Raw genomic sequence first — 10,868 nt, 5'->3', positions numbered from 1 at the left:
TTATACTAAGAATAGGGTAAAATATTGAATATAATATTGACTCATCAGTTAGAGTTGGGTCAAGAAAAGAAAGGGAGAAGTTGATTTTGGGTTTGATTTTGTCGAGGGTTGTTGAAAAATTGAAGTGAAAATTAATTGCTAACATCTACATTGGCATTAAGTGAAGAGGGATGGACAATAATGAGTTCATCTTTGCGTAGAAAATTATGAAAAAATCTAGTCTTTCATATACAACGAGTTTTTAATGCTTTTTTGGTAGGTTGCAAGTGAGTGTGAGGTTCATATTAATTAATTTATTTAAATATTAATTTTTCATACGCTTATGGAGGGAATTACTGAACTGGGTTGTACAAACCCCCCAAATTTGGCGTCATATTGATTCGGGCAGTATTATTTTTGGAGTCAATTTGATTCTAGTAAACCCCATAAAGTTAACTGACAAAAATATCCACGCAGGTGACATGTGTTAACGAAAAAATTGAGAAAAGTTACGTAGGTGTTAGATTCCAATCATTAATAGAGTACATGTAGTAAAAAATAAAAATTGAAAGTCCACGTGGTAATATTGCACATGCTTACAAGTCCAGGTGGCATTTACACAAAATCTCCCTAAACAAAATTAAAACAATACTGCTGTTATTGGTACTATAAAATGTTTGTTCAGCTCCTACATATATATTTTTTTGGCGCTTTCGTAAAAGAAGAGCATATAATGACTTTTTTTTTATCAAGGCATATAATGACTTTTTGGGGTACTTTGATCCATGTCAATTTGAGCTATTGTTGGACTTAGTCCAGTTTTCTTATTTTCAACTTTAATTAAATATATTGATGTATGCATCTTTACTCAAAATTTTAATTTGAAGATTTAAATAAGAAATTTTAATCACTTTCATGGAAAATAGGAAAAAGAAAATTTATATGTCATTACATATGATGCATGTTGATAAACGTTTAACATGTGATAGAGGTATCTACGAAAATAAATAAAATTAATTTACCTATCATCTATAAAATAGTTAAAAGAAATTTCATTTTTCATACATTTATATATCCATACTGTTGTAGGAATAATTTATTGAACAATTATGGAGGCCAGAGAAAGGAAGGTGCGGCACATATTGAGAGAATAGAGAGATTTGTAATTGTGAGGTATGTTATATTCCACCCCATTGTGCCTTTATTTATAGTAGTAGAGAAGGTTAATTCTTTACCCTAATATGATTACAACTCTAATAAGATATTAACTACTAAAGGGAATATTCAAAGATATCCCTAGATACACTAGAATTTACACAATCACATTCCTAATATAATAGGATTGCAACACTTCCCCTTGAGTGTGTAAATACTCAAGTAAATGGTGCATCAGGTCTTCAACGATGAAGTAAGTACAATTGATGAAGTCATCAGCACAATGAGCGAATACGAGTCTCAAATCAACGGAAAAATGCATAAAAAGGTAAAACTCATAAAACTTCGCTATGGTAAAACCCAAGTTGAGAGAAAACCCTATATACTAAGGAGAAATGTGAGAAGTTGCATTAAGTCAAAACTATACGTCTTCTGGACGTAAGTAGAAGAACTCACAAGGGTATGATCAGCCTAGGATGGGTGCCTCGTCAAAACCTAGTTAGGTAGCAAAAACCCAGTGGGGAAAATGCTTATAATCGTAGGAAAAAGAGTACATTAATATCAAGTGAGTATATTTCTGAATACTCCCCCTAAGTTTGACAGAACTTCCAAATGAGAACTATAAGCATTGCAAATGAATAGTTAGGCATACCAATTCCTCGGACAAGCTTCTTAGAAGGTTGACTTCAGTAGTGACGTCGTGTAGAGGTCAACAACGTTGTCTGGGATCGGCTTGCATGACTTCAATCTCCTGATACTTTGTTGATGTAGATGTAAACACAATCTGTCTTGGCATTGACTTCGTTGATGTATCATGGCTTGGTTGGGTGGATACATGCGGCATAATCTTCATGGATCGTCGTTGGGACTTAACGATGAATGAAAATAACAAGTACTTCAAATATGCTCAACAAGAACTCCTAACCATGTCTCACGTGTGGCATAGTGAAGTGATGTGAGTTTTGGAACGATTCGAAGATTTCGCAACTAAGGTCATATCGTGGACCTCCAAGATATTGCGATATCCCTTAACGATAAAGACATAACCATTTAGGGATTTTGCCTTGTACGGGTTTAATAAGTAACCTGCGTCAGCATAACAAATAAGGCAAGCATCATTCTGAGGATTAGAGGGTCGGGTCTGCTTGAGAGGCGTTGGGATTTGCCCAAATTCTTAGTACCTTCATGGTACGTCTTTAATACCAATTCAGTGGTTACGTGTAGGCGCAGTGCTGCATTTTTACCAATAAATCAACAGCGAATGAGATGTCATGTTTAATACAATGAGCTAAGTACAATGAAGTGCAAAGTTGAACTTAACATGTAATTCTTCGGGAACTTAACATTTAAATCTTCGTATCTATATCCCCATGGAGAAAACACTAACCACATTTCATAATGCTGCTATCAATCACATGATGTTTTGAGAGAAACCTTACACCGTAAAGCGTGCATCATATCGCACTATTTCATTCATCTCATTTCGCTTCCTTTCCCACTTGTAACACAACAGAGTTACCTTGGGCAATGTAAGAATGATAGGTCCAAAACACACCTTGGTAAGGAATTTGACCTGGATTGTAATATCGGTTGTACAATCAGTTCTACATTGTCACTTAATCAACAGAACACGGTTTGATATCGTCGCTTTTCATTTATGTCGGTAGCTACCATATAAGTGAAAACATCATCGATAGTAATCTCATTTCAATTCCATTAACTCATCCAAACTAGTATACTGGACTAAGAAATTCAAGTCTTAGGAGTAATTTTAATTAATCTCATAAGATGGAAATGATTTGAGACAACGATCAAGTATAGATCCATTGTTGTGCCGTGTCTTCCTCTTATAGAGAAGTGAATCCTACTAACTGAGTGATTTATCATGCTCTAGGAACGGCCAAACCGTCCAATGATCAAGTATTGACTATCCGTCGGTGTACGAGACCGTCCAACAAGAACGGCCAAACCGTCCAACAGAGGCGGCACAACTTCCAGGGATGTTGACTCGACGTTCGTTTAGTACGTTTATCCTTGCATGCATGTTCACAATTGGTATATGATCTCATCACTTTAGCTAGATCAGAGGAATGCGTCTGGAGCAACATTCTGAAAGCTAGAATTCATCGCATTTGCTTATCACACTTGTGCGGTACATGGATTGAGATGAGACATAATGGGCAACGTCCACACAAATTCACGTCGTTCTATAGAAATATTTACGTTCTTATCTCCCCCTAACGGCGGGTTGTCATTAAAGTGACAACCTATAAATGAAGCGTAAAAAGATCGTATGTAAAGGCTCTAAGAGAGCTAGTATGAAGGAGAATCATAATTGACAAAGATTCACACCCTTCTTTGATGACCATATTGGCACATTACGGCAGCGCAACTTGGCACATGGAATGCATATCAAAATGCGTAAATACGAAAAACGTCAGGTTCGTACCCAATAACCAACTCTAACGTCGAATAGGTTCGGTGGCAATGGGCCTTAAGGTAGACCAATATAGCTGCATACAAGATTGCATAACCCTAGGCAGAAACCGAAAATTTGGTACGTTTTCCAAATTATGGGCGATCATTTAAAATTGCGCTTTATGATCGTTATGCGAGGCTATTTAGGGTGAACATGGGAATTCAATGTTCAATTATAAACCTAAAAGACGTGCAATACTTTATCGAAAACTGTCGATATAAACTCTCTGGCATCATCCAGTCTCCTAGAGTTTAAGGGATAAGTAGGGTGGTGAACCTTTAATTGGCCAGGAGGTTTAGCAGCAATGTGTGTGGACAAACATATGACCAGTATTCCCTTGAATCCACAGTGAAAAATAGTGATTTCGTATCTTTGCGAGGAATGATATAGAAAATCAATTTTCCTAATGAGCAGACTTGGCAATGTGTGCTTGTAAGCACAAGATCCTTACTTCGGGTAAGGAGATGCGTTATAGCATCATTGTTCGACCTAAGTATCCCAAATGGTCGTGTAAAAGCAAGTAAACTGCTCAATCACCAGGCTCCAGGCCGGCCACATGTAGTGTGTTCCCGATTGAGAGACAACCCATTAGGCCCAAATCAAAGCTTCAGACTCATTTTTGGAAGTGGTGCAAAGATATTTCACTCTATTTTCTTCAGTGGTTTCATTCATGGTCGTTGTCATCTCGAATATCTTTAAAAAAACTCAACGACGTTCTTCCAGAACGAATAGAGTATAAGGTATCGAACATGGTAATTTAGTACCATTCATACAACGAGGAGTGTGCCAATGCTCTTAATCAGGTTGGATAGACATGAAGTTGTTGCTAGAGATGTGATTTAGGTATAAAGTCAGTGTGTGTAGTATCTCATTCAAGAACTAACTTTCCCACATTCATACATAATCACGTGTTTAATTAAATTCAGTCACATTTATACAAGAAGCATGATTCAATTAACTTGTATTCAAGGACAATATCAATAAGATTATCCATAACTAAAGCAAACACCAAACTTGAATCCAAGAACATGGAAAAATGTTCACAAAGTAAACCAAAGTGATTAAGAGGATTCGGCTAACAAGGTCATTCATGTCAAAATTCTACTCTTCCAACGATGTTCGGTGGAGCAAAATCAATCTCACATATTGACTACGAGAATGGTACTCCTCAACAACATTGGTAGGGGCACAAATATGTGCATAACCAATGATCTATTCCATCGAGACCATGGTCTAAAATATCCATAATATCCCGATATTTCCATCGAAATTTCCGTGTTTTTAGACTACCGATATTTTTTTTTACTACCGATATTTCCGATATCATCGATATTTTAGACCTTGCTAAGTCACTCATGTATCTTACCATGCAATGTATAAAGTGTAAAATATTGTACTAATTCATTATATATAAATGATTATGGTGTGTTTAAATTTCTTTCATTAATTACTACATATTTTCTACACTCATAATGTTTGCCAGCTCGTTATATAATCAACTTAAATCAATTATATCTATCATGCAATGCATTTCTTTCCAATTTTTTGTGATAAACTAATAGATAATTGACTAAATAAACATCCTGCAAAGTTTCAATAAAATTTTTCAAGTTTTTCTTACAATTTCCATGGTTTTTATTCAATTTTTATCAATATCGATAATATCCCGATATTTCCATCGAAATTTCCGTGTTTTTGGACTGCCGATATTTCCGATATCATCGATATTTAATATCTCGAGACACAAGTAGATTCTGCAGGGTTGAGGTTCGGGAACAATATCCAATATTCTTTAAGTTTTAGGTCTTTGGTGCCAAGGATCACGCTTCAGTCATGATGCCACACCTTGGTAGGCCCTGATTCTACCACATGTTGTAAAACACAAACTCAAAATTGGATTGTGAGAGAGACAAACCCAGAATTGGGTTCGAATCTATTCGGTAGATCTCTGCCGAAGCAGATAAGTGTTTGGTGCACATATGCCGAAGCAAGGCACCATCCTTCGATAGGCTTTGACCGAACTGGGTTGAGTCATTCGGTAGACTCCAACCAAACTGAGTCTATACATTTCTCTCACGTTTATGGTAGTAATCAGGATAATTTGGTAAACTTTCTCTGTCTACACTGCTACTTCATGAGCGTGTTAGAAACATGGAAGGACAAAAAAAGTATTTTTGTAGTCAAAATTCGATATAGTACCTACAAATTAGATTGTGTTAGTTAACACAGTTAACTTATGATGAAGGTAGAAGAAAAAATTGAGATACAAATTAGGAGCATAAAAATAAGTAATAATATTTAATTTTTAGATTTTGTCCTAAAATTGAGTAAACGATAAATCTGTAAAAAAATGATGACATTTATCACAATTTGATAAAAGATAATATAAAAAGCTGATGCAGATGACCAGTGAATATACCTAACCCAATAAAGAGGGCTAAACCCAAGAACGATTCACAAAATTAGACTTAGATCAAGTTTACTCCAACTTTTTAGTAGTATCAACAGTATTTGGCTACAATACTCTCTGTTGGCTAGGCATGGAAATTTAGGAAAAATGAAAATAGAAAAGCAGAACAGAAGAACAAGAACCCCATTAGCCATAGATATAGGTGATGATCCAAGAAAATATGACAGTAACAGAACCCGCTTAGCAATCAAACAACAAGCACGACAGATAACGAGGATCATTGACTGCTGGGATTATTATTCCACCATAGGACAAATGTAAAGAACCGCACCATACAAGACAACATAATGTACGAATTCTGCCGAGTTATCAAGAAAAGCACAACGAGAACCAAGCCAATAAAAAATTGTATCCCCCATTAGCCCCGGAAATGTTCGCTTGGGTATGTTCACCGGCATCACCGACTGCGCCACTGGCAGATCCAAAGCCAATGACGCACTGTCATAGGATATAGTGAAAATACATTATAAGTTTAGAATACCGCTGTAATAACATTACCCACTACCCAGCGTAGATAACATAGCCTCAAATACAAAGACGTGGCATAACGGGCACACCAAAACAAATTTCTAACAAATGCACAGAAAGGGCCCGGTATTATCAAACGATATCAATCTGCCAAGTGAAACCAGATCAGACAACAAAATTTGGACTTCCAAAACAAAGATTGTAGCCGAGGCAGTGTTGAAGTTGTCAAAGATTCTAGTTGATAGGTTTCCTTTATTCTAGGGCTTATACCCTGGGACGTGCTAATAACCCTCCTATACTTGAGGGACAAGTTTGTTATCTGTTTTTGAATTAGTCGATTACCACGATTCTAGGGTTGTTGTTATCGTGGGTTGTTATTTCATTTTTCTTGTTGATGTAAGGCTATTTTGATAGCTGATTGATGTCTTTCAGTTTAATAAGAATGCTTCTGAGTTATCCAGTGCAATAAACTTTGTGTTCGTATTCTCAAAACTTCACGTAAACCTAGTTCAGTTTCAACATCTGGTATCAGAGCCCCATCACAGGGGCCTGACCAAAAACCAGCAAACATAGTTGCTTGCGTGAAAGAACAAGAATATGACGTCCGAGAACAGTTTTGTGCAACCTGCCATCCCGAGGCTCGATGGGCACTACGATCACTGGAGCATGCTTATGGAAAACTTTATGCGTTCCAAGGAGTATTGGAACCTGGTGGAGACGGGGATCACTGCAGTCACAGGAGGAGCGGACTCTAGTGATTCACAGAAGAAGGCACAGAATGAGCTGAAGCTGAAAGACCTGAAAGCCAAGAACTATTTGTTTCAGGCCATTGATCGTTCAATCCTTGAAACGATCTTGAAGAAGGACACGGCGAAAGACATATGGGATTCCTTGAAGCAGAAGTACCAATGAACTGAACGTGTGAAGCGTGCTCAGTTGCAAGCACTTCGAAAGGAGTTCGAAGTATTGCATATGAAGGCTAGAGAAACTGTTAATGATTATTTTGGGAGGACACTCACCATAGCTAATAAGATGAGGGTGCATGGAGAAAGAATGGAGGATATAGTGATTATTGAGAAAGTTTTGAGGTCTATGACGTCAAAATTTGACTATGTGGTCTGTTCGATTGAGGAGTCGAATGACTTGGATACTCTATCCATTGATGAACTTCAGAGCAGTCTGCTTGTGCATGAGCAAAGGATGGGTCAACATGTGATGGACGAACAAGCTCTTCAAGTTACCACTGGAGTCCAACAAGGAGGAAGAAGTGGTGGCCGAGGCTCCTATCGGGGAAGAGGTAGAGGAAGGGGTAGATTTGGGTTCGACAAATCTATCATAGAATGCTACAACTGTCACGAACCAGGGCACTTTCAGTGGGAATGTCCTAAGAAAACTAGGGACTCCAAGGCTAACTTTGCATAAACAAATGAGGAGATGCTGCTAATGACGCTGGTGGATGCTAAGGAAGCTGAGACGGAGGCGCTGGTGGATACAAAGGAAGCTGAGATGAAGCTTATTTGGTTTCTTGACTCAGGATGTAGCAACCACATGTGTGGTAGAAAGGAAGCGTTTGTCGAAATAGATGCAAATTTCAGAAAGTCAGTCAAGCTGGGAAACAACTTCAGTCTCAGTGTGCAAGGCAAGGGCAAAGTACGAATGGAGGTGCATGGGATCATACATGTGATTACAGACGTCTTCTTTGTACCTGAATTAAAGAATAACTTGTTGAGTATTGGTCAACTGCAAGAGAGGGGACTCGCAGTGCTCATGCAACATGGAAAGTGTAAGATCTTTCACCCTGAGAAATGTCTCATTCTTGAAACTGAGATGACATACAACAGGATGTTTGCCTTGTGTGCTCGCTGTCCGGTAAAGGAACAAAGTTGTCTCTCCATGACAACCACAGATCAAGCTGATCGCTGGCATTGTCGATATGGACACTTAAGTTGGAGCGGTCTGAAGGTGCTATAACAAAAGAACATGGTTAAGGGGCTGCCAAAGCTCAAAGCTTCTCAGAACGTGTATGAAGGCTGCCTTGTGGGGAAGCAGCATCGTGACTCTTTTCCTAGGGAAAGTGTGTGGAGAGCGTCAAAGATTCTGCAGTTGATACACGCTGACATCTGTGGTCCCATAAATCCAATCTCAAACAGTAAGAAGAGATATTTTATCACTTTTACTGATGACTATAGTAGAAGAACTTGGGTTTACTTTCTGGTGGAGAAATCAGAAGCCTTCACCGTATTCAAAACATACAAAGCCAAATTGGAGAAGGAAACTGGATCATTCATAAGGGGTTTGAGGACGGATCGAGGAGGTGAGTTCACATCACATGAATTCACAGATTTCTGCAATGAGAATGGCTTTCAAAGGCAGTTGACAGCTGCCTATACGCCTCAACAGAACGGGGTTGCTGAACGGAAGAATCGAACTATCATGAATATGGTTCGATGTATGCTATCAGATTAACGGATTCCAAAGACCTTTTGGCCTGAAGCAGTGAACTGGGTTGTCCATGTGCTGAATCGAAGTTCGACCCTTGCAGTAAAGAGCAAAACACCTGAGGAAGCAATGAGTGGGCGCAAACCCTCGGTAGAGCACTTTAGGGTTTTTGATTGCATCTCTCATGTGCACGTACCAGATAGCAAAAGATTGAAGCTTGATGACAAAAGCCTCAAATGTATACTGTTGGGGGTAAGTGAGGAGTCCAAAGCTTATAGATTGTTTGATCCTATTTCAAATAAAATCATCATAAGTCGAGATGTAGTATTTGAAGAAGATCAACAGTGGAATTGGGATGACAGTCATGAGCAAAATATTTTAGATGATCTTGATTCTGGGGTTGAAGGAAATGAAGAAGAAGATGAAGGAGATGAAGAAGAAACTGACGTTCATGGGTCAGATGGCAATAATTCATTTGAATCAGAAAATGCCATAAATGAAGGTAGTGCACCTCAAGAGGGACAAGCTCGAAGGCCACCAATTTGGATGAGAGACTATGACGCTGGTGAAGGTCTCTTTGATGAAGAAGGTATGAACTTGGCTCATCTAGCTTTGTTTACGAATGGCGATCCTACTAGCTATTGTGAAGCTGTGAAAAGTGAAAAGTGGAAACAAGCAATGGATAGAGAGATAGAAACAATAGAGAAGAACCATACGTGGGAATTGACTGACCTACCAACATGGGGAAAAACCATTGGAGTCAAATGGGTTTTCAAGACAAAATTGAATGAAAATGGGGAGGTAGACAAGTATAAGGCTCGGCTTGTTGCGAAGGGATATTGCCAACGATATGGAGTGGATTTTTCTGAAGTATTTGCACCAGTGGCACGAATGGATACAATTCGGATGGTTATATCCATTGCTGCACAAATGAGCTGGAAGATTTACCAACTCGACGTCAAAGCAGCTTTCTTGCATGGAGAGATCAATGAAGAGGTTTTCGTTGAACAACCACCTGGATATGAACAGAAAGGAAGCGAAGGCAAGGTCTATCGTCTCAAGAAGGCACTATACGGGCTCAAGCAGGCTCCACGAGCATGGTACAGTAGAATAGAATCCTATTTTATCAAAGAGGGATTCAGCAAATGTCCTTTTGAGCACACATTGTTTATCAAGACAGCCAGTTAAGGTAAAATTTTGATCGTATGCTTATATGTTGATGATCTCATTTTTACTGGAAATGATAGGGTGTTGTTTGAGAAATTTAAGAGATCCATGATGATAGAATTCGATATGACTGATCTCGGAAGTATGAGATTCTTTCTTGGCATTGAAGTACTACAGAAACCAGATGGCATTTTTATAAGTCAGCGTAAGTATGCACAGGAAGTGTTAGACAGGTTCAACATGGGTCAGTGCAACTCAGTGCACAACCCTGTGGTTCCTGGATTCAAACTCACTCGTGATGAAGGGGGAGCAAAAGTAGACAGCACACACTATAAGCAAATGGTTGGGAGTCTTATGTATTTAACAGCTACACGACCTGATCTTATGTACGCTATAAGTCTAATTAGCAGGTATATGGAGAATCCTACAGAGACTCATTTCTTGGCAGTCAAAAGGATCTTAAGATACGTGAAGGGAACTGGTGATTTTGGGGTATTTTACAAGAAGGGAGGAGATGAAGAGCTCATTGGCTATACGGACAGTGACTATGCCGGTGATCAAGATGACAGAAAAAGTACTTCAGGTTATGTATTTATGATGAATTCAGGTGCAGTATCATGGTCCTCAAAGAAGCAACCAGTGGTCACTCTTTCTACTACTGAAGCAGAATTCATTGCTGCTGCTTCAAGTACGTGTCAAGTGGTGTGGATA

The sequence above is a fragment of the Malus domestica genome, chromosome 13, assembly GCF_042453785.1.
Source record: "Malus domestica chromosome 13, GDT2T_hap1".
Taxonomy (NCBI): Eukaryota; Viridiplantae; Streptophyta; class Magnoliopsida; order Rosales; family Rosaceae; genus Malus; species Malus domestica.
The sequence above is the reverse complement of the archived record's forward strand: the minus strand, read 5'-3'. Positions refer to the sequence as shown.